Genomic DNA, 25,616 nt, shown 5'->3' with positions numbered 1-25,616 from the left:
TCTTTAAAGTATAGTTATTGCATGAAGTGAAACCTCTGAACAGTAATTTAGATGTGGTAAAACCAGGGAACAGTAGAGCATGCAAAGTGATTTTCAATAGCAACCCCATCTACATGTATATTTACTTGATTATCTATTTTATAATTATTAAATATCATGAATTTAGTTTTAGCAAGATTTAATGACAATTTATTTCTCAAACCAACTTTTTAACTTGCACAATTCAGAAGTGAACAGGTCCAAAAGCTGCTGTGGATTTGTTCCAGAACAAAAAATATGTATGTCATTTGCAAATATTACCATTTTAGATACATCACACATATCATTTATATACAAATGGGGTTTGGGGGGGCTTTCATTGGGGGGGCTAACCCTAACCCTAACAGTTTTGGACCCCTGGGAACTCCACAAGCAATGTTCAAGCATGATGACACAGACTCAACTTCACAAATTGTCTCCTGTCACTCAAGTAGCTTCTCACCCATTTTAATACTAAATAAATAAATAAATACTATTCCCCTAATCCCAAATCTTTCCATTTTATTAATTAATATTTCATGATTAAAAGTATCAAACGCTTTTTTAATAACGTAATATTATTTTTACTGCTATCTAATAGTTTACTATAATAATCCTTCCTGCATCTCCTTATTATATTTGTTAGCTTATTGTTGCATTTTTTATATTTATTTTCTGCCTCTAGTTCTTCGTTTAATACATTCTCTATACAAAGTATTTTTCTTGTTGCACGCATTTTGCAGTCTTTTAGTGATCCACGGTTGGTCCTTATAATTATGTTTTCAACTAGATTGTTTTAGTGGACAATGCAAATCCTATTTTGAATATCCTCAAGAATTTATCATGTGCAAAATCAATATCATTTTCTGTATATAAAGACTCCCAGTCCTGTGTTAATAAAGAATGCATTATGGTGAGGTATAGGGAGGAAGAGTTACATTAACAAGCTATAGGTTTAGAAATTATATTCTTTAGAAATTGTATATAATACACCAGATAGGAGGGTACTGTGTTTGGTGTATATTGTCATTAGATAATTGTGTTTGTTTGTGTGTGTATGTCCCATATGTATATGTATGGGTGAATGTGTACAGTACTTATATATATATATATATATATATATATATATATATATATATATATATATATATATATATATATATATATATATATATATATATATATGCCTATATATACAGTATGATTGATGATAATATATTTAGAATAGAATATATTTATAGAATATATACATACTTGTAAGTTTATATATATGAATTACTTTATTTAATTATCTGTTTAATTTGCACAATCTGGTTTATTTAAATGTATACCATGTTGGTATATGAAAAAAATATGAGATGACGCTGAAGTAAGCGGAACAAAGGGGTAGGATTAAATACGTTTTATACTTCATCCTACTCCATTTTGAACATGTAGAATTATAATTTTGTCGTTGCCTGAGAGGTTATTTTGATTTGTTTTGCATTTTTTTAAATTATATTGCATTTATTTCAATATTTTTTTTTTAACTTTGGCGCCTAATTTTAACATGTTCAAAATAAATATTTCATTCATTCATTATTATTATGGAGGTCAATGATTCTCAAACTTTTTCAAATCAAGGACCCCCAAGTTGAAATGTATTTGTATCTATAGACAAAAAGTATTTTGAGCCAGGGGCCCTCAAGTGAACATTCGTTAAGATTGGTCTTTTCTTTTCTTTAAGCTCAACAGCGCGTCACAAAAATAGACGATCTACAAGTTGTGAGCTTAAAGATCGGCTCTTTTCAAATAGACCAATTAAAATAGGGATTAAGTGTTTAAACTGATCCTCATTTTGTTGGAGACCCCCTGGAACCGCCTTAAGGCCCCCTGAGGTTCCCCGGGCCACACTTTGAGAACCACTGTCTTCATGTGCATTGTGGGAAATATACTTATAATTAATCTGACATATAATCAATAATTGTCTTTCTTTGTAGCTATGGGAAACAAAGGGACGACACCTGAACCACCTAAACTCCTTGAATGTAAGAATGTTACAATGTTCAATGATTAAATAATGACAAATGTTTGATGTTTTGGTGACTTGTTATGTATTTTTTTCCTCAGCTGCATGGAGACCGGTGGATTGGACGTAAGAAAACATATTTCTTAAATAACAAATAATGTTTGGTAACACTGTGGTCTGGTGGGTTTTCTGGGTTTTATTGGAGGATTTATTTGTATTTTTATGGTGGTCTGGGATTAGTATAATCTCTCAAAAACAGATTCTGCTCTGTGTTTGAAGTGAATAAGTAAAAAAAACAGCAGAGGGGGCTGTTTTTCCTTTTCATTTGGCGAAGGGTTCCCAGATTGGGATTAGTATAATTAGTATAATTACTAGTCAAACTACTTAATAACATATTAAACTCACAGTATACTAGGGCTGTCAGAACGAATGTCATGATTCGAGTATATATTCGAATGTGAAACAATTTAATTACAATCGAATGCTAAAATTGCCTTTCGAATGTAATTAAAAACAATATATGTATATATTTTTTAAATACATATTTTTGATTTTCCTGACCTACCAATGTGAAAACAAATGCTTTCATCATGTCACTTATGATCAATAATAACGTTTGAGTGTATGCACTGCACACAGAAAGTTAAGAACGTCATCGCTGCTCCGTGTTGTGCATGCTCGGCCTGTGCGCCTGTGTGTGTGTGTGTGTGTGTGTGTGTGTGTGTGTGTGTGTGTGTGTGTGTGTGTGTGTGTGTGTGTGTGTGTGTGTGTGTGTGTCTGACTCTGGTCACACTGAGACACACCCCGTTGGTTCAGCCCTTAACGTTTCCCCCAGGCATGCTATGCTCATTTGGTCTGTTCTTGCACTCTATTTCAATGACGTGACGCGCACGTCGCTTAACACCTACACTGCAAGTCACACATGGACAATTGATATGCATCTAGCTATTCCTATGTTAATTCGTTTCTGTGAGTCGGGAGCCTTTGAAAACTTTGTTGAAGTGTGAATTTAAAGTAGTTTTAAATCTATGCGTGTGCCTGTGTGTGCATGCTCCTGGTCAAATAGGTTCCGGCACGGCGTGCAAGGCCGTCCAGTGAGCATTGCACCCCTGGTTTCCCCCCATAAACTTCACTTGAAAGCAGTGTTGTATTGGTGATTTTGTTAGTGGTGGGATGCTATTTTAAAGACGTCGCGTGCACGTTGCTTAACACCTACACTACAGGTTACACAATGGATTGATATGCATCTAGGTTCATTCCTATGTTAATTCATGCTGGTGTGACACAACTGTGTTCCCTGTGCAACACCGTTGTACACCGAAGCAAAAACAGGCACTAGGCAGAACGCACAGACATAAAGCGGTGATGGGTCACAGACGAGACAGAGCCCCAATATATATTACTCTCCTCTTATCAAAAAACCTGAAAATGAACCTAAATTAAAGCCATAACCCTTAAATAATATATTTGCTTTCACAATTATAGCATTTGTACAGTATGTGTGGACGTGGGTGTTTATTATTGTACAACTATACATTATTTTATATAATTATATATTATATAACATATTTGAATATATTTGAATATTAAAAATAATGAATGTGTGTGTGTGTGTGTGTGTGTGTGTGTGTGTGTGTGTGTGTGTGTGTGTGTGTGTGTGTGTGTGTGTGTGTGTGTGTGTGTGTATTTCTTCAGTAACAAAGACAAAATGCTTGACCATGTGAAGGGATACCAGCCTCAAAATAAGAACATCAAACACGTCAGGATTCTGCTCCATGGACCAACAGGATCTGGCAAGTCCAGCTTCATCAACACTGTCAACAGCATCATACAGGGGAGAATGACCCATGACGCACATGTGGATCAAAAGGGTAACAAAAGTTACACCAGAACAGTATGTGATACATTTTGATCCAATATAACATATCTACTGGTGAAAGTAATCAGCCATGTAATGTATTACTGCTTTTGCTTAGCATACTTTACTGTATCATTCACCTTAAAGGTTAACTGTGTAACTTTTAGCCTATTTTAATTTCATACATAATACATATTGTACTACTAACATAATATACTTGGTGGGGGGGGGGGGGGGGGGGTCAAGTTCCTATTTAACAATAATATGATGAATGTTTTTCTTTTACATTAATGTTATATTATCAACAGGGGTGTAATGGTGATTTCTTTTACTGCCGAGACGCTATTTTAATGACGTTACGCGCACACGTGCACATTTTTGCTACCATAATGTGAATACATAGTATCAAATCAAATCAAACTTTATTTATATAGCACATTTACAACAGCTCAAAGCCGACCAAAGTGCTGAACATGGTTAAAATAAGGTAATTAGACACAAAGAGGCATCATCAATTAGTAGGAAGTAGGAAACATGTTTGTGTAGGAAATTACTAGTTTTTAGCTTAGTTTTAGTCTTTGTAAATCGTCTCAAGGAATGCCTTTAATTATAGGAGCTGAAACTAAAAGTTTGCTTTGAACGAGTATCTTTCTCTTCTTCGACGGTGGCTGAGGCATTGTTGCGTGCAGATAGGATAGCCTGCTGGCAGCAGCAGCAGCTACTGCACTGAAGCCAAAATGCTGTGTTGGTTACTGTGTAGCGGAGCCTATGCGAGGCGTGAGGATGCATTTGCAACCTGTTATACAAAGTAGCCATTTGGGGTTTAGTCTACCATTTAGTCATACCGTTTAGTCTACCATTCATTGGCTCATGAATCAAGGGGGACGTGTTCTAGCATGCACACGTGTGCACATCCGTACCGTACCTGTGCGTGCACGTGAAAAAATACTGACACCTGTTGCGTGAAGCGACCAATGCACCCCTGATTATCAATAAAATGTTTAGCCAATCATTTGGGGGCCTACTTGCAATACCCTCACAGCCAACATTTGGAATTACTAGGATGGATACTTGTGGTGTATCCACCCTGAGGCCTGAAACACTAATATTAATAATAATGATAATAATTATTATAATAATAATAATAACAATAATAACGTATTATGATCACTGTTCTGATATTATAACATTTGTAGAAGTCTGAATACACATTTGAGTTTCATGAAAATCACTGATTTACAGATTAATTATTTTGCAGATGCAAACCCATACAGTCCAAAAAGAAAACGCAAACGACTACCCCATCGTGTTCAATGACATCATGGGCCTGGAGGAAACGGATGGTGGAGTTCATGAAGATGACATTAAATTGATATTGAAAGGTCATGTAAAGGATGGATACACGGTAAAATTATCATTAATGCAAAGTCATGATCCAAACCATATTTTACGACAAATGATTGAGAAATAAAATGTTCTATCCAGATATCATAATGTTTTACCATAACACGATTTTAAATTCTTTATTCAGTTCAATTCTCAAGCAAAGATGCAGGAAGACAACAGTCACTACAATCGTGAACCCACTCCAGAGGACAAAACCCATGTTCTGGTTTGTGTCATTCCTGCTGACAATGTGGTCATTTTACCACCTAAAGTCATAGAGAAGATAAAGAACATCAGAGAAGCAGCCAGTGACTTGGGTAAAAGCAAAATCTTAATGATTTGTTCTCACATCGTTATTGTCAACTCTGTCTTCCCAAAACTAAGGCGGAACAAAAAAAAGAAAAAAAACATTAGAAGAATGACATGGGAAAAATAATGATAAAAAAACGAAAAACAAAAACACATTTACTTGTTGGACTGAGGTGTGTTTGTGTACTTTTGACAGGCATTCCACAGGTCTGCATTTTCACCAAAATTGATAAGGCCCATCCTTTGATGGAGAAGGACATAAAAAATATCTACAAGATGAAGATTGTGAAGGACAAGGTGAGACTACTGGAATTATCAATCTTTGTTGAATGTTAAAGTTTTAAATTTTACTTTGTAGTTTGGACATTTGTTTTAACAACTTCCTACTGGCTTGTCAATACTCTCAACACAGATGCAGGAATTCAGTGAGAACTCTGGTATTCCAATGACCTGCATCTTTCCTGTGAAGAACTACTATGAAACAGATCACCTGGAGAATGACATGGATGTTCTGATACTGAAAGCACTGCAACACTTGATTGACTTTGGAGAAGACTTCATGAACAAGAAGTGTAAAGCCATTTGATGATGGATGTACACTTTTTGTTGATGGAGTCTATAGACTCCATTGTCATCAGAGTAACTCAAAGCCTTAAATACGATTGCTTTGTAGCATTTCTGATTCATTTAGTCAGGACAGTGAGGTCAGAGGGTTAGAGATTGATATACACCCATATTTAAAACTCAAAGGAATGATTCAATGATCAGTGGATATTGTTTTAGGATGTATAAATGTATTTCTTAAAAAAAAGAGGAAAAATAAAAGTATTGCCATTGAAAAAATAAAAATAAAAATCCTCCTCAGGAATACCATTCACACAATATATAGCCTAATATTATTTTTTTCATCCACTTCTTTACACCTGTAAACCTGTAATGTGACAATAAAGATGATTCTGATCCGCCTAGAGTGAAATGTTCAGTCAATCTCTGTCTTTGTCATTGTATAAAATGTCCACTTGTTCCATGGTTTATAACATGAAAACAGTTAATACATATTGAGTATGACTGCTGCTGCTTTAGCTGCTCTACTCTTGTCACACGCTGAAAATAAAATAAAAAAATACTAAGACATTGAAATAGCCTACATCACTATAATGCACTGAAAACCATAACATGTCAAAGCTCCATTTGGTTCATGAATATAATTACTGTAACATGACACAAAGTTGCATACAGCATTTAATATTTCTCTAATTGGTAAACTAGGGTGACCATACGTCCTCTTTTACATGTCCGCTTTTGGGGGCCTGTCCGTTTTTTATAAATTCCTTCAAATGTCCAGGGTTTTGCTTGTGTATCTGTATATCACAGTCACAGAAAAAATAATCTGAGTTCCCAGAAGTTATCGCCAGCTCTGGCGAGGAACTTCTGGGCCAGAGCCCTGGTATTTGTGGGCGGGATGTACCTTACGCTCTGAATCTGAGCGGACACGCCTCTTACCGGTCTGAGAGCTGTGCAACTCGTCTAAAAAGTCCGACGAGAGGCAAACAGCAGTACACAACAATGGCGGCCGAAATTTCTCAAGGGGAAATTGCTTCCCGTCGATCCTATTTAGATGCAACACCCACTGCATGTGGATCCCACCCCCTTTTCTTCATTGGCTGTTGATTTGAATCACAACGCAGTGGCCGCGCCCCTGCTGTCCAAGCTCCGACGCTAACCCTCCCAGACTACAGAAAAACACACTCTGAGAGGCGGACTTCCAACCCAAACCCCGGAACATGTATTACTGCACAGTGCATTTGTTGTGGGGCAGAGTACAGAAACAGAGGGCTCTATTCTAGGTGAACCTGGAACAAACCGCTAGTTACGGAGTGCGGACTAGGCAAGAGGCGTTGCCCCGCAAAATTTGGTATTCTGTGGTACTCCCCCGCCCCGCAAAACACCTGCGCTCCCCGTTACATTATGCATAGGTGTGGTTTGGGCGTTACACAAATCAAACCAATCAGTGTGCCAGGTGCCATTGCCTTTAAGAGCAGGCTGCGTAACCCAAGATATATTTAAAGAAGGTAGGGTCATCTACGTCATTTTCGCTACCATGCAATTCCAGTCGGCAGATTCGTCGCACCATGGGAGGCAGACTGCAGCCGTGACTTCGGTGGAATGCATTGAAGTGGACGAGAGACGGTGGACCAGCTTATGAACAAAAAATATCTATGAATGACTGAGACCTTTGTTAAGTAATCGCTTCTGGCAAATAAAAGAAGACATATAACACATTGTTTTCTGCTGTGTTGCTTTTCGATGTGTCCACTGTATAAGTTCATTGAGCTGTCTAAAGAGCACAAAGTAGGCGATACTGCCGAGACAGAAACCAGTGTTGCCATGTCCACTTATTATAAGCGACTTTGGGCTTATTTTTCTGTGAAGTTGCTTGTAAATATTGGTAGTTGCGGGTTGCGGTTTTTTGGGCTTTTTTCTTAAGTGTAGTTGATTATTTGGACTTGGGCTTCACAATTTTAAAATTATTTTAACCAGTGGTTCTTAATTATGTTTATGTCATGGACCCTCAAATTAATATGTATTTGTCCCTAACCCCCATCTGAAAGTACCAGATTTGTGTTGTTAATGTTTCAAAAATCCTCAATATTTCACATTTTACTTCAAGATTTTTTTTTAAATAGCAGATCTACAAGCTCACAACGCGTTGTGAGATTGTAGATCGGCTATTTTCAATGTATACAGTAAAGGTTTAAAGTGCTCATAATGGCCTAGTGCAAGTCTTCAACAGGGTTCCGCAACGCCTAGGGGGTCCACGAGGTACTGCAGGGGGTCCTCGAAATTGTTGCTTGATTAGACAATAAAAATAAAAAAAAATTATATATACATATATATATATATATATATATATATATATATATATATATATATATATATATATATATATATATATATATATATACAAATATTTGATATATATATATATATGTTTTTAAATATCCACATTTTCCACATTTATGTATTAAATAAATTATGATATCTATAAATGATTCTGTCCATTTTGAATAGCTTGTATACATGATTATTGTGCAATTGACAGATTGTTGTTCTCGGTTAATAAGGTATGTTTATAAATGGCAGTGCGGCCACCCTACTCACTGTACCCTGTACATGTATGTTAAATATAAAAGCATGAATATATTAATCTGTCTAGTATTATTAATAGTATTGATGCACAATAACATGTATGTTTATGAAACACAATTGTATACATAATTATACAATATATGCTGCCCCCCCCCCCCCCCTACGAAGGGTACCAGGGGGTCAAGGTAGGGTAGGGGGTCCCTGCTCCATCTCCCCATCCCCTGGCCCCCGGTGCTTCTTTTGGGCTTGTTTTCCTAAACCTGGTCGCTTATTTCCCTCTCACAATCTGGCAACACTGCCAGAGAGGATTTTTGTACAGTCTATGGACGATACATTCCACTGTTTAGATGCCTAAATAAAATTATACAGTGTGCTAAAAAAATCCGAATTGATTGGATAAAAACCTGTGATATGTCTTCTTCTATATTCCTGAGCCGATTATCTGACAAAGGACACAATCGTTCAGAAATAGTGTTTGTTCACAAGCTGGTCCAGCTGTGTGCCATAGACTTCATAGTATTTCACCAAACTTCCTGTTCCAGTTTTGCCTCCCATGAGCATCAATGGCGTCTGCTATGCGAGCAATGGCGTCGGCCCGCCCCCTAGGCTGTCCCTTCCTTGTTTTCTATTTTCCTTGGCGTAACCCACAACACACAATCCCACAATGGACGAAGCCGGGGAACCTTCGCTTGGTAGGGCAAAGAAGTTTTCAGATGATGAAGTGAAGGCGCTCGTGCATGAGGTCAAGGCAAGGCAGGTGAGGATCTACGGGTCCTCACATAAACCAACGACGAGGGATGATGCAAGGCAGGCGTGGGTCGAGGTAGCGGCGGTGGTGTCGGCCTTTTCTGGCATCCACAGAAGTGTGGATCAATGCAAGAAAAGGTTCGACACCACCAAAAGAACGGGGAAAAAAAAGGTTTGTTGCATATATGTGTAATTTGGAAAATAATGGAAATGGGCTCAAGCCTTTGTCCTCGCGATTAATCCATTGGGATTTTCCCTTGATTTTTTCATACTGCTGTACCTTGAAATTGTCAATAAAATATTCCCTCAATCACTCCAAGGCCGCCGCTAACAGACGGGAACTGCTGGCCACATGGGGAGGACAAAGCACGGTGGAGGCCCTCACTCCATCCGAAGACCTCGCCGCCTCCACTCTCTTCCCCGAGAGCATATATGGCATCGGCGGACCAGTGGAGGTTGGCGGGGCAGAGGGAGGTAATTCAATAATTTTGCCAATTGCACCTGGTTTTGTTAAGGTCTATTTCTTAGGAGTAAGACCATGCTTAAGACATTGATGGTCAGAAATGACACACTTGCGTATGCGCAATCAGATATTATTCTGACCGCCATGTGTGTAGGTAGGCCTATTCTAGGCCTGAAACATGACTGTCATTATACAAGCGTCATGTGAACCATAGCTAGGCCTATTCCAAACATTAACACCTTCCGTGCATGAGGAGCATGTGTTTCTTAATTACTTACTTAATTCCAACGAAAAGTAAAAGAAGTGGGCAGCACCATGTCTAACTCAAACGAAAAAATATCAAACAATTGTTCTAGATAATAATCACAGGATAAAAATCCACAAATGATTGTTTATTAATTAAATCCGGCCATAAATGGACGTCAAACCCTCAATTTATGTAGCGTCAACTTTAATAATCAACAGTAGGCCTACTTCCTCCACAAGGTTAACCCCAAAAATGAAACCGATCCAAGTTCTACAGTCAGCGCAAATACTCTAAATTTGAAGGGAAATCTCACCAAAAGAAAACATGGAGATCAACGTGACTAGATTAAACAAGGTCCTTACACACCGGGCCGATTTCTTTCATGCGAACAATACTTTTTTTTTATATAACCTTTTTAAATGCAAGCTGCATGGAGCGAAAAAGCGTCTTTTAATTATTCGGAGTCCGAATTTTGCGTATATTCGCATATTCGCCGGTGTGTAACCGCCTTAAACCAATTCACTTCTTTTAATGTGGATGCTGCTGGATAATATAACATTTTAGGCCTATTTCAAAATTACATTTCAAACATGTGACATCGACTGGCAAGTATAGGCTAGTTTAACAATTACCAAGGGGGAAAGAATGAAGCATAACAAATGTACCAACAAAATGATAATTTATTAAAAATCAAAACAAATGAGTGCAGTTGGCCTAAATGTCAATTATTCCCACAGATGCGCCACTTCAACCCTCCACCGTGGCTTCTCCTGGCGAGGAGGAGACACAGGGGGGAGAGCGAGCCGAGGATCCTGGTGAAGGATCTTCGGGGTTTGGAGCAGGCCGAGGGTCGTCGGGGGTTCCAGCAGGCCGGGCCAAGAAGAGACCCCGCCCCCGCCGCTTCAGAAATGTCGTAAGACCGGAGGACCACCCAATTCTCGAGGTCCAGCAGGCGGGGTTCCGCATGCTGGGAATTGGGTGGTCTTCGGCGGGGTCTCTTCAGCCTTAACAGGCACATGGTCAGCCAGGGGCGGCTCATGAGGGACGGAGTTGCAGCGCTCCAGCGGGGAGTTGCTGTCCTTCAGCGGAGCGCTGCAGCTCTGGAGTCGCTCTCTGGGCTGGGGCCTCCGGCGGCCCGATCCGAACCAGCTGCTGCTGCTGCTCCTCCTCCACCACCACCACCACCACCACCAGCTCGCTCTCCTCCCATCACCAGAGCGGCCCACCATCCACCAGCTCCTCCTCCTCGTCCCTCCCATGGTCAGCGGTCCCGTGGCTCACGCCTGCGAGTGAGGGGAGGAAGAAAGTGAATGCCTTGCCTTGACCTTATGCACGAGCGTTTTTTGGGACAAAAGCCTTTTTTTATTTTTTTTCCCAGGATTTTTTATGGCCTTTTTTTTTACTTTAGTTATAGAAGGCCTGTTTTTGTTTTATCTTGTTTTGTTTTTATCATTGTTTATAAATAAAGGTCTGAGAGACTGAAAACATTTACTGTACTTTACTGTACCATTTTGATGCATTTATACTTAGCTGGAGTATTTCAGATAGCCTACTTTTATTCTACTACATCTCAGAGGCAAATGTTGTGCTTTTACTCCACTATAATTATAATTATAAATTGAAAATGTGTCTTACTAGTTACTGTGACGACTTAGATCAGGGGTCTTCAACAGGGGGTCCTCAGAGTTACTACATGGGGTCCTCCAAATGTTTCTGTGATATGATTATTTATTTTTTACCTTTTGAATCCTGAAAAATGATTTTTTTTTTTACCACTTGAACCCTAACATCTCATTTATGAGGAGAACAGTGGCTAAAATATGCTTTTTTTTTTACACAATAACCTGGCGATTTCTTTATTATTTACAGTAGCTCTTCTAGCCCCCAATAACTCACATCTGGCCATCAAAGACCACAGGACCTTTTATTTTTGTCGATCGATCTGCTATTTTCAGCAAAGATATTTGTAGAGCCAAAACAGAATTTTTTATTGTGTAAAAAAAGCATATTTTAGCCACTGGACAGAATTCCCCCGCCCACTGTAAAAAATATAGTGAAAATTGCTAAAACTATAGAAAGCAGTAAATGAAATAAAAATAACACTCATCTTTAATTTACTTTAATTACAAGCTAAAATATAAACCTTGGTTGTAAAAAAACAAAGTTGTCCTGTAAGCCAAAAATAGCAGATCTACAAGGCGTTGCGAGCTTGTAGATCTGCTATTTTCAAATTATTTGAGACATGTTCTAACTTGCGAAATGGGCCATAATGACTTTTGGTACTTTAAGTTGGCCTATTTGGATGCCAATACTTTGGTAGCCTACTTTTACTCAAGAAATGTTTTAATAGTAAAAAAATGTGTAGCCTACTTTTTCCACTGCTGGTTCCAACTCCCTCACCCATCTGAAATGAAGTGTCCAACAAACATTTTAGAAAATATCTACAGCCAAAGAAATGCCTACATTGACTGCAACCATTTACATGTTTTGTTTAGTAAGCGACTTGGAGTATAATAAAAGCGCTATATAAATTGCATGTATTATCATTAGTAGGCTACTGATTGCACAAATTACTTACGAGGCAGGCTGCAGATGACGATGACTAGCGGAGTCGCAGCTCCGCTGCCAGCTGGTCCCTCAATGCCCGTACTCTTGGTGGCACATTTGCTTCTAAATTTGGATTGGGCATCTGCACCTCAGCTTGCCGTCTTCTAAAGTCCGCTAATCTACCCTCGTCGAAGTCCAGCACCATTCCATGTTGTTTGGCAATGTTGTGCAACACACAGCATACCACTACGAAACGTGCTACCTTCTGAGGACCATACTGCAAGACCCCACCCGACCTGTCCATGCAGCGGTAGCGCATTTTGAGCTGGCCAAAGACCCGCTCAATGACAATACGTGCGCGTGAGTGTTTTCTATTAAAAGAAAACTCACGCACACTTGTCGGCGTTATGTATGGCACCATGCACCACGTCTTTAATGGATATCCATTGTCACCCAACAGCCACCCATCTAGAGGGGGGTTCCTCGGAGTCTGGAAGACTGCTGGAATGACCGACTGTTCCATGATAAAGGCGTCGTGACTACCTCCAGGGTGATTTGCGTATACATTTAAGATGTTTTCATCTGCATCGCAAATCACCTGGACGTTAATGGAATGGGTGCCCTTACGGTTCACATAAGCGCCACTGTTCAGACTCGGAGCCCGAATTAGAACATGTGTGCAATCTACTGCGCCGACAACCCTAGGGAACCCATATTTTGCCAAAAAAGCTTGCTTTACCCTGCGATGTCTCTCGGGTGTCACAGGGATGCCAGTAATGTACCTACCGGCATGTCGGACTATGCTATTTGTGACGGCAGTTATAGCCCTGCTTATGGAGGGTTGGCTGATTCCTCCAGCCAAGACCAGTAGATTTTGGAAAGTGCCACTGGCATAGAAGCAAAGTGCAATAGTAACTTTGACAGCAACTGGCAAGTGGGGACCAACGGCAGGGCCAGCGGGCTCCAGGTCATCTGCAACTAAATGACATAGTTCTGTCACTGCCCCACGGGTGAGGCGCAGGAACGTCACGCTTTGTCGTTCTGTGGAAAATAATAATCTTATTGCCAACGACTGTATCACTATAAAAACGGCAAAATGTATTGATTAAAAAAAATATATATATATATGGCACATTACCGGTCATGGCGAGGTAGGACACTCGCTGGCGCGGGACTCGTTGTTCTGGTTGCGCCAGCATGGCATCTAGCCGATTTAGCACAATCTCTGCCATGATTTGCCAATATTTATTACAATAAATAGTCGGTATATTGTCTGTCTGTCTGTCTGTCTGTCCTTCTTTCTTTTAATCTCTCTCTTTCCGTCTCTCTCCGTCTCTGTTTTGCTTTGTCTGGGGTCATGAGGGTTCACAGCGTCATATCATCGGACTTTTATATGCGAGGAATGGGGGTGGAGCCCTTGTGCGCGTCCACATGTGTCCAAGTGGACGCGCGTTGAAGCCGCCTGGGCGCGCTCTTGTAAATGACTAAATAGACTGCGGGTGGTTTAAGAAACGGGCGGGTGCTTTTAGAATGCACTATCCCCCCCCCCCCAAAGCCGTACCCATGTGTGTCTGCAGAATGGCAATGTGGGGGATATAGCAACAACACGCCCACGGCCACACCCCCACGCGCAACTAACGGCGTCGGCATAATGGGGGACGGGTAGCGCAGGTGCTAGCAGGTGCTAGAATAACATATAGGGGCTGCGCAGCTCCAATTCTCCCTATTTAACGGTAGTTAGGGGCGGGCATATGGACCGTGAATGGGGCCCAGAGTCTCTCATGATGATTCACATGATTGACAGATGCTAGATGCTTCTTGGTTTACCTGGGATTTAATTTTCTTGAGGCACTAGTACTACACTGTCTCTATGCATTTGATGTTTTTACCTTTTATGTCGCACTGGATAAAGAGCGTCTGCTAAACTTGAATTATAGAGTATAATTAGTGATATTACTGTTGTAGGGCGCGGTCACACCGAAGTTTAATTCTACCCATGAGGGTGGATTCTGCCAATGCTTTTCAATGGGAACAGAGCGGTTTGTTGCCATTTGCGGATTTTTGCAAAAAAACAACAACACTCAACGCATTGGCAGAATCCGCCCTCATACTTTAGGTAGAATTAAACTTTGGTGTGACCACACCCGTAGGCTACAATACATTTTGTATGAAAGCTGAAACAAACAATGTTTTTGTTTGTTTAAGGAGCCATAATAAGTAGTCCATGAGCCAGAGCCCCAAAATTGAGCAATGATTATCGAAAGAGTGGGCAAAACCAAACCTATATTAAATTGTTCATAGGGTCAATACAAGTAAATAAATATATGATAACCTTTCCACCTTTCCTTTCCAGGAGCAGCTTTTTCATGGTTATCACACATTTTGTTATTTTCCCCATACGTACATGACAGGTGAAAAAATTACAAAAATTAAAAAAGAGTTATCATAATGAAACTTCCTGAGTTGATTACTTACATGAAGACAATGATTTATCGTATTACAAGTTTTCTGAAATCGTATATTTAAATATGCAAATTAAGCATTAGGAAAATATGCCCAAATTTGCATACCTTTCCTGAATCAACATTGGAACATTGGACAAAGCCAGAGTCAACATATATACTTATTTCATTTTGTTAAGATGTTGGAGTCAAAGGTTTTTAACGATGGAATATTCAATAGCTGGCTCAATTTTGGGGCTCAGGCTCATGGACTAAATGCCTAATTTGCATATTAGGAAGTTTCATTATGATAACTCTTTTTTAAATTGTGTCATTTTTTCACCTGTCATGTACGTATGGGGAAAATAACAAAATGTGTGATAACCATGAAAAGCTACTCCTGTGGAAAGGTTATCATATATTTATTTACTCGTATTGACCCTATGAACAATTCAATATAGGTTTGGTTTTGCCCACTCTTTCGATAATGAAATCTTGTCTGGCTCAAAGACTAAAGCAACCAATGAAACGTTGTGAAACAAATGTAAAACTAATGGGGGGGAAACAACGTGCAAATAGCTAGACAACCTTTTCATGCAGACCTACTTTCAGCAATCAAACTCAGGTAATGAACTCAGTTTAGTATTTTTTATTGAAGTGACACACATACAATAATGAAATATTCAGAAAACATCAATAAAGCACAATAATATGACACTCATATTGCCACCCAGAGGGAAACATACTGGATGTTCACATTGAACTCAATGGAGCCACATGGCTTGAATGAAAGCCTAGATCTAAGTTCCTTTTTATAATTTGATTCTAATTGGCATACAATGGCCTAATTATCATGCACGCAATATGCTGCATTACTTGACCCATTAAGACCTGGAACTGTGTCATTTTTAGACTTGAGCTAAAAAGCATTATTTTACACTTTGGGCTATTCAAAAATAGCAGATATACAAGCTCATAGCGCGGCACCGAGTGCCGCGCTACGAGCTTGTAGATCTGCTATTTTTGAAAAATTGTTAAAATGTGTGCAAATCTTTGAATATATATATTTTTAAAGTGAACATTTTTAACTCAAATCGTTGCTTCTGGGGGGTCCCTGGAACAAAATATTTTGATCGGGGTCCGCGGCCAAATACATATAATTTTGGGGGTCCTTGACATGAAAAAGTTTGAGCACCACTGATATAGAAACATAAGTTTTTCAGAATACTGTTGGGATTTAGGAGACATGTAGAATCGGCTTCAGGTCTCAGTGGGTTAACATAGGGGGGTGCCATGTTGCATTACATGTAGCTAAGCTATATACTGTATATATGTGTGTGTGTGTGTGTGTGTGTGTGTGTGTGTGTGTGTGTGTGTGTGTGTGTGTGTGTGTGTGTGTGTGTGTGTGTGTGTGTGTGTGTGTGTACACACGGGTGTAGATACTCTCTCTGTATTTTATTATTGTCTGTCACTTTTTTTTACCTTTGATACATTGTGCAAACAATTGACTGAGTAGCCACACAGGTGGGCGGAGTATCTGTGTCACGGGGGATGTCACTATAAATCACAGTGATCAGTCACGCCTGTGTGTAGCACCTGATGAAGCCAACGTACGTGGCAAAACGTGTCGTGCAGAAAATAAAACAAAAAATATAGCTGCAAGCAGCGATAACACGGGGCCAGTGAATGCAGAAAGAGAAAAGAAAGAAGCAATGATAAGTAATATGCACAATAAGTCATAGAAACATAGAAGACTGAACTTGAGAGAAAGAAGACAATGCAATTAACAAATGAGCATTTTAAACCCTCACTAACACTAATCTCAGTAAAACAACGCCTAAGCCTATCCTCAAGAAACACTATGTGTACACCTAAGAAAGCCAAATCATGATCACCTCAATACATTGTCGGGGACAGGGATCAAACCAGCGACCTACAAACTCACAGGCTGCCTCTCTTCTATATGAGCTAGATATATGGCCTCCGTGACAGTATATGTTGACATCTATAATTATTTCCGTCCATTATGAACCAAGCCTCTGTGTCCTGAACTACTCTAGATCACTGGTTCACAAACCATTTAGCAATAAAGATTTTTTTTGTCTCCTCGGAACGAAAACTAGTGAAAGTATCCGATCTACAAGCTCACAAAGGGTTGATATCTGAAAAGTTGTGTGATTGTAGATCGGCTATTTTCACAATGAAGTATGTCACACATTGTAAAAACATACTCTCAACCAGAAAAAGTGCTCCTCGGAGCACAGGTCTCCGCCAGGTCAGGTAGATTATTGTGGCGTCCTGGTGGCGCTATAATAGGCAAATGTGAAAAGGGTGCCATTTCTTATTAGGCCTTGCACGGCAATCGGACACTGCATTCATGGCTTGAGGCATTTTGTGCAAAAAAATGTGTTTTGCTAAATTAGACCTGCTGGTGGCGCTATAACAGGCCAATGTTAAAAGGGTGGCATTCGTTCCTCAACATAGTGCAAATGTGCGTGCAAAGTTTGACCGCAATCGGACGGTGTGTTCATGATTTGCGGAATTTTGTTCCAAACGGGCCACTCCTGCAAAATTTAGATGTCAATCTTAGCCAATGAGAATGGAATAGGAAAAATCAAACACATTCGTCTTCATCACATGACTATAGAGATCATGTGTACCGATTTGGGTGAAATTTGGATAAAATCGGAAGGAGTAAAAAATGGGCTTTACATAAGTCGGCCTGCTGGTGGCGCTATAAAAGGCAGATGTGAAAAATGCAGGGCAAAGGTTTTTCCTTGACCTCTGGGGAGTGCGCATACAACACAGATCGGTGCAGTTATAGGTACAAACATGAATCGGCCTGTTATAGCGCCACCATGAGGCTGATTTGAAAATGTTCAAGTGCCATTTCTTCCTCTGCCTAGTGGAAATATGCGTGCAAAATTTCACGGAGATTGCATGCTGTGTTCATGGTTTGAGGCATTTTTTTCAAAACGGAGTACTCCTGCAAACTTTGGAAGCCATTTTTAGCCAATCAGGATGGAATTTGAAAAATCTGAAAGCCCTGTTTCGTTTAATGACTATAGAGATACTGTGTACCGATTTGCATGACGTTTGGACAAAATCTGTAGGAGTACTCTAAAAAAATGAGTTTTACAAAAAGCGGCCTCCTGGTGGCGCTATAACAGGCCCATGTGAAAAATGTGGGGCAGAGGTTTGGAATTAGCATCCAGGGAGTGTGTGTGCACAGTGGCGCTGTGATCAAGCCAACGGTGGCAGAGATTAGCTAGTCACAGACAGACGGACGGACACACACACACAGACGGACGGACGGACGGACGGGGTGGAAAACATACTCTCTCGCCATGCCTTTCGGCCTGGCGGAAACAATTAAGCATTTCATGTTATTTTTAAAAATTGCACATGCATTATTTGATGCAGTCATGTTTTGTGCGATGCAATTAAAAAGTGGAATGACCCACCCACAGACAGACAGACAGACAGACAGACAGACAGACAGACAGACAGACAGACAGACAGACAAAAAAGCAAAGTGCAATAATAGCACAATAACACATGGAAACGGAATAGATTGAAATTGAGACAAAGCAAATGATTCCAACAGGCGAATCTACTTTTCAGCTCGACCCAGCTGAGGTGGTCATACATAGGACGCAGGGGGGCAATCCCAGGTTAAGAACCTCACTCATGGACACCGCAACCTATTGCCATTAACAGGAATCGAGCTCTCGACCTTCGGACTCACAGGCTGAGACATTACCTGTAGTGCTATACTGTAGCTTCATCCAGGCTGAAGTTGTCTGTTGAAGATCAAAAACTTTTCCCTTCTGTCATGAACTAAGCCCCTATTTCACTAACACTAAGATCACTCGTTCACAAACCATTTACCAATAGAGAAATTGTATGTCTCCTCGAAACCGAAACCAGTTAAACCAGCCGATCTACAAGCTCACAAAACGTTGCTATCTGAAAAGTTGTGATATTGTAGATCGGCTATTTTCAGAATGAAGTACGTCATACTGTACATTGAAAAAACATACTCTCAAATAAGCATTTCATGTAATGGTTTTTCAATATTCCGTTGTGTTTGAACACATTTCCTTCAGAATAACAAGCAATCAAGTCTAGGTACTTAGATTAATCATTCATAACGTGGCTCAGCTGAGCTGTTAAGGCAATAAATTATAGGCTACTCACAGGATACTGTAATAGATAGGCTGGGGATGAGGGGATGGACAGCTTTTGGGGAAAGTTGATGAAGCATGTGGGAATCTTGTAGTCTTCTCATAGAGATATTCCATTCAAGTGGTAATGTTTTAACTTGTCCACCTTTATGATTAACCTCGTGTTTCATCTGGATGTGACAGTCCAGTGTGGAGTCTTTAGGCATTTGTGTTAGTTGGATGTTTCATCTTCAAATGCGTGTGCATTGTTGTTTGTGGTTGGACAACATGCCAACTTTACTCACAAGTGTAATTTGAAAGTGTCTGTGACGTACAGTATTCTAACTAATGATACAACTTGTTGTCAATACATAACTTAATAACCGTGCGGACCGGCCGGCGATCTCACATTTAGAATGCCGACAACATAAGTCTAGTCTACACGTACGCGACAACTTCCCAGTAACAACACCTCTCCTCTCCTGTTCCAGTCTCACCTTCACAATAAAGTGCCTCCAGTTTACCTCTCAATGCAGCGCATTTTACACAGGTTATTATTAACAGGAAATAAGTGTAACTTAACCATGAAGTTAGAAATTGACAGCGTGTGTGTGAGAGAGAGAGAGAGAGAGAGACAGAGAGAGAGAGAGAGAGAGAGAGAGAGAGAGAGAGAGAGAGAGAGATTTGCGGTGATATTATAATGAACTGCTGTGTCATTGTCAACCGGTCTGGATGTCCGGAGAGATTTATATTTTCCGGTCTTTGTCATAAATCGGTCAAAATTACCGGTCTAATATGTCCTCTGAATCACATACCATATAACCATGTAACGGTCAGATATTATATATTTGACTATTACTATTTTTTAAATCACAGGTTCTGAATGATCTGTTTAAAGATACAATTGATTAAGCTGAAAGCAATGCACTTCAATAAATAAACAGCAAATAAACACAGCCAGAAATAAAGCACGAAAATAGTGGTCAAGTTTAACCCCTTTATCTACTCCTTAAATCATTGACAGGGAAATAATACATGCATTGTACAAATGTAGCAGATCGTGAAGCGGCCGACGATAAAGTACGCGTCTCACGCACGTCCGCACGCACGCTCCTATTGTTCCAATATCGGTCCGTGTAGCGTCTCCCAAACGCTCAGCACGAAAAAAGTAAATCCAATAGAAATTCCCTCTATGCCCATGTATGGACATAAAGGGGGACAGACTTTTTTTGGCTGGGGCCGGAGGACAAAGTGACCATGCCCATGTATGGACGAAACAGGTACAAAGCCTCATGTAAGCCCGACCCCTTGGGTCTGGCAATAATAGAGAGGGCACCGGATATCGCCTCCCATCCACTTGCATTGAGTTGCTCACCCAGCGCATGGGCCGAAATCACCCCTTCTTCCGGGTTGGAAACGTATTGGAAAATGTGATGGGCGCGGACTATTTGGGGCTCCTGTGACGCACTGGAGCCCCATGGGCTCGTTCATATACATTGGCCACACCTGCAATACCTCAAATGGCCAGCGTGTCCATTTGGCTTCAATGAAACCTCTGGTTCTGGGGGCTTGTTTTTTCCCCTCGAGGGCCGGCAACTTCCGCACATTATATGGTGCGTCAGTCATTCACCGACCCGTCAATCAATCAATCACAATACATCAAAATGAAAACATACAGATGTGCCATTTCAAAACTTCAAATGTCCTGCCATCGCCAAGACAGTACATTTTCAGGGGATTCCCAGGGCAATAAGAGGGACAAAGAAGGGCATTTAAAATGCTGAATTATTTTGATGATCACTGCTTTTATGATGCTAATTAATTTTTCAAATCACCTTTCACCTCATAATGAGTCTGACACCTTCTTCTTTTGTTCTCATGTATATGGATGTCTGTTGAAGGGAAAAACGGGGGTGTGTAGTGACAACTTCTTTTCAGGGGCAAATCAGTGCATTTTTAAGGCCAGAACAGGGAGGAAAAAATGCCTTTTCAGGGCACATTCAGGGAAAGAACAGTAACGTGTGAAGTTTTGAAGTGGCACATCTGTAAACATTTGAAGCCCCCAAACAATAACAAAATGAAAACATAATCACAAAAGATAGGACCTTACCCTTAAAGGATGGCGTTAATTTAAGGAATATTTTAATTCATAGGCATAAACTTTTAAATGCCATTATAAAACTAAATCCTCTTTTACACATATGTGGCAGCGCTACAATATAACTAAAGTATACAGTATACCAATCAGAATCAGCTTTATTGTCATCACAGGTTTACAGGTGTAAAATAGTGGGTGAAATGTGTTTTTACCATTATACAAAGGAAGATAATATTTACACACAAAGAGTAAAGTCTGCATTAGCCTATAAAACACAATTGTCATGTGGGTGTTTTCATCCAGTAACCACAACATATTTGCCAAGCAGGTTTTGTTACCTCTAACCTCACCAACCAAGATCCATTTTAATTAATAATAGACACCTTGTCTGCCTTAGCTATGAACACATTTGGTGGTCGTCTTTGAATCTCATCTAAGTATTAAAGAGTGATAGTTTTGCCATTGTTATATTCAAGTTTACATTGTATCTTTCACTATGGGGTGTGTTAAGACCCAAAAAGATATTTGAACATTTTTGCAGTAAATTCAACTTTGAACTGCATGGGGGCAACAACTTGGTCCTAAAAGTTGACCAAGTATTTGCGTCCTCTTTTACCAAACAAACAGCACATACAGTAGGAGTATTGTCCATTTGTACAGGTTTGACCTATTGGGAAGAATTATATGGACTATATTAAAATGTATTCTGACCATTTTCTGTCTGTAGAGCTTTATTGTTTGTAGCTTCCATACATTGTTCCACTTGATGTATGGTCAACTAGCATGGTGTCCCAGTACAGTATGGCTGCATATGATGTAGTTGTTTCTTTCTTTTAACAACTTGTTTATTGTTTTAGAATGATCCTGTCAGAGCCAGGTGTACAGTACATTGTCAGTTTAATCTTTGGGTTTTGTACTGTTATTTAGAAGTCTAGTTTTAGGAAATGCACAAATGACATGGACCACTTTTTTATCAGCTGAACACATAGGAGAGTCTTCTCTTGTCTGGAAATTCCTCTTATTTTAGTATTTTCAGATAAACAAAAACAGCGTTGAGTCCGGATGGATGACCGCACAAACTTTCATTCTGAGGGCAGATTCTGTCATTACTTTTCAATGGGAACGGAACGTTTTTTTGTGGTAATCCTCGGATAGCAACTAACCGCTCTGTTCCCATTGAAAAGCATTGGCAGAATCCGCCCGCATAATCTGAATTAAAGTTCGGTGTGACCACACGGTTGCGGTCACACCGAACTTTAATTTTACCTATGAGGGTGGAATCTGAAAACGCTTTTCAATGGGAATGGAGTTTTTTTTTTTTTTTGGAAATCCACAAATGGCAACAAACCACTCCGTTCCCATTGAAAAGCATTGTCAGAATCCGCCCTCATAGGCAGAATCAAAGTTTGGTGTGACTGTACCCTAAACCCATTAATACTTAATAATATAATTACATCTTATCCACTATATTCACTGTGAAGTTTTTTTTAAAGGAAGACCATTTTAATATATCATTTTTGTGTGATAGTGAGTCCAGTGTCAGCTCCAGGAACCTCAAACCAGCAGCTGTGTCCGGCAGGAAAATCAGAATCAATCTTTATTAAGTACACATTAAGTAAGGTGGGCAAAATTATTTATTGTACATGCTTATCATTGTGCAGTTAAAGACAGGTAAAATAATTAGAGTATAAAAGAAAGGAGGGGAGGAGACATTAAGTGTATGATATGTAATTGCAAATTCTACAGCATACATTAGCAACTGGCGGTCCAGGGGCCACATGCCAACTTAAACAGCCCACGGTCAATATTCGAATACTGATACATTATTGATTTCAGCTGTTCCAATTCCAAACATGCAAGTTTACATGACCCATTTTAATTACAGTCCATTGTATTAAATTGTACTGTATTTTCATGTCCATTGTACTTATATTTAAGTTCATAAAGTTCATATTAGTAATGTCTAAATGCATTTGAAATTAAATAGAAATGTTACTTTGAAAAATAGTTAATATCCCTTTTTTGTGACTATTATGGGATATTTGAGTAATGGGTTTACAGTGTACTACTGGTGAGAAAGCAAGGGGCAGCAAGGGGGAAAGGAAAGAATAAAAAACAAAAAAACAAAGGTATCTACATATTTACACACAACATATCACTTCATACAGTACATGAGGTTCAGACATAAGAGTCCAGGGGCCAATACTTTTAAGGCTGCCTTGAAAAGACACCTATTCTCTCAGGCTTAAAGGGTAAGACCACTTTGGTAGAGGTTTGGGTTGTGTAGCTACCTTGCCATGATGTAACTCCAAAGGTGGGCAAGAAATCAAAAATAATTACTCCATTGATTAGAAATTGATAATCCAAAATATGCTCCTCATTGACTTACATTGTATGGTAAAACAGCTCTCAAAGTCACTCTTTTAGCACATAAATGAACCCAAACATAGCTGATTCAGACAATATAGAGCATCACCAAACCCAGTACTGTTTGTATTTTTTATAAAAATGTCAACTTCCTGTTGATTTTACTATTTGAAGATCTGGATCCGGATCCGCGGATCCAGTCCAGGTTTTCTACTTATTAAAAATGGCAAAATCAACAGGAAGTTGGCATTTTTATTTAAAAAAAAAACAGTACTGGGTTTGGTGATGTTCTATATTGTCTGAATCAACTTTGTTTGCATTCGTTTATGTGCTAAAAGAGGGACTTTGAGAGCTGTTTTACCGTACAATGTAAGTCAATGAGGAGCATATTTTGAATTATCAATTTCTAATCAATGGAGCAATTATTTTTGATTTCTTGCCCATCTTTGGAGTTACATCATGGCAAGGTCACTACACAACCCAAACCTCTACCAAAGTGGTCTTGCCCTTTAAGGCAAATAGTTGTTGTTTGGTTGTTTGTTTGTTGGTTGTTCATTATTATGTTTCATGTAAAGCGTCCTTGGGTTCATGAAAGGTGCTATATAAATTCAAGCTGTTATTATTATTGTTGTTATTATTATTAATATTAATATTAATATACTGATATTTTGACAGTTGAGGTAATTTTCCCTGTAGAATCCATTTCTGCTTGCCACTTTTTTGTATTGTGCATATTTAATTAGATTATTTGTGCATTTGAACTAATTACTGGAAATAATGATAATAAACTAAATTAAACCAAAAAAAAAAAGATTTCAAACAGTATAAAACATATGTGGGAGAAAAATAGTTGAGGTATTTGTGCCTACTGGCAGTGTGCACAAGATATTTGGTGCCAATTGATCCAGCAGCAGAGATTAACTCTGAACGCTGACAGATAGATGGACACAGACAGATACACAGACACAGACCGTCCCTCTTATAAACAGTAGATTTGTTATATATGAGGTATTATTCTAGACAATATTTTTGAAAGTAAACAATCATGTATTATATTTATACAAATAAAGAAAAATAAAATTGATTAATACATTAATTTATTTACCATGTTACCATGTTCAGTATTGGCCCCTGGACTATAAGGTGCATAAGGCAGCAGTAGTGTGAACAGACTATGGCTGGGTGGAGAATGTCCCTGATGATATGTTCAGCCTTAGTGTATTTCCTGGAAGCAGAGAAGCTCACCTCCTACGATGCACTCAGCTGTCCTCACCACCCTCTGTACTGCTTTGTGGTCAGAGATGATGTATGGTGGTGCTGCTCGTCTCTAAACAATCTATACATTCTAAGTGAGAAATAGGCCATGGAGTTGCTCAATTACATTACATTACATTACATTACATTACATTACAGTAATTTAGCAGACGCCTTTTTCAATAGCGACTTACAATAAGTGCATTCAACATACAGTAGGTAGGGAACGAAAACTACTAATCACCAGAAGTATTAAGTGCATTTTCTGCAAAAACCAAGCGTATACCTAGTGCTAAGGTAAAAGTGCAATATATCAGCTTCCTATTTCCTTAAACAGATGAGACAAAATAGCCAAATCGAATGAGCAGGAGCTAAAACAAACAATTGTATCGACTAAACAAGAGCCAATAAACAATACAACAATAAAACAAGCGTTTGTACAACTAGTTAACAACAAGTAGGCCAGGCAAAGAGGAAGGGTAGTGTTTCCTGAAGAGGTGGGTTTTCAGCCTGTGGTGAAAGATGGGCAGTGACTCTGCTGTCCTGACATCAGTGGG

General features: G+C 39.4%; 2 protein-coding genes across 3 annotated transcripts in view; both read right to left on the bottom strand.

The window, feature by feature from the left end:
- The window catches only part of LOC311054858 (interferon-induced protein 44-like), a gene marked incomplete at its 5' end in the record, with an annotated part of 203,507 nt that overhangs the window by 42,016 nt on the left and 135,875 nt on the right, over positions 1-25,616 (bottom strand). The window lies entirely within an intron of this gene.
- LOC311055113 (uncharacterized protein) overlaps positions 24,064-25,616 on the bottom strand; it is a 6,290-nt gene continuing 4,737 nt past the window's right edge. For both annotated transcript variants that reach the window (XM_084071214.1, XM_084071215.1), the window contains one exon: positions 24,064-25,616. This exon is cut by the window's right edge and continues 766 nt beyond it. The gene's annotated coding sequence lies outside the window, so the exon portion shown is untranslated.

Source organism: Gymnoscopelus microlampas (assembly GCF_963454915.1).
Source record: "Gymnoscopelus microlampas genome assembly, chromosome: 11".
Taxonomy (NCBI): domain Eukaryota; kingdom Metazoa; phylum Chordata; class Actinopteri; order Myctophiformes; family Myctophidae; genus Gymnoscopelus; species Gymnoscopelus microlampas.
The sequence above is the reverse complement of the archived record's forward strand: the minus strand, read 5'-3'. Positions and strand labels throughout refer to the sequence as shown.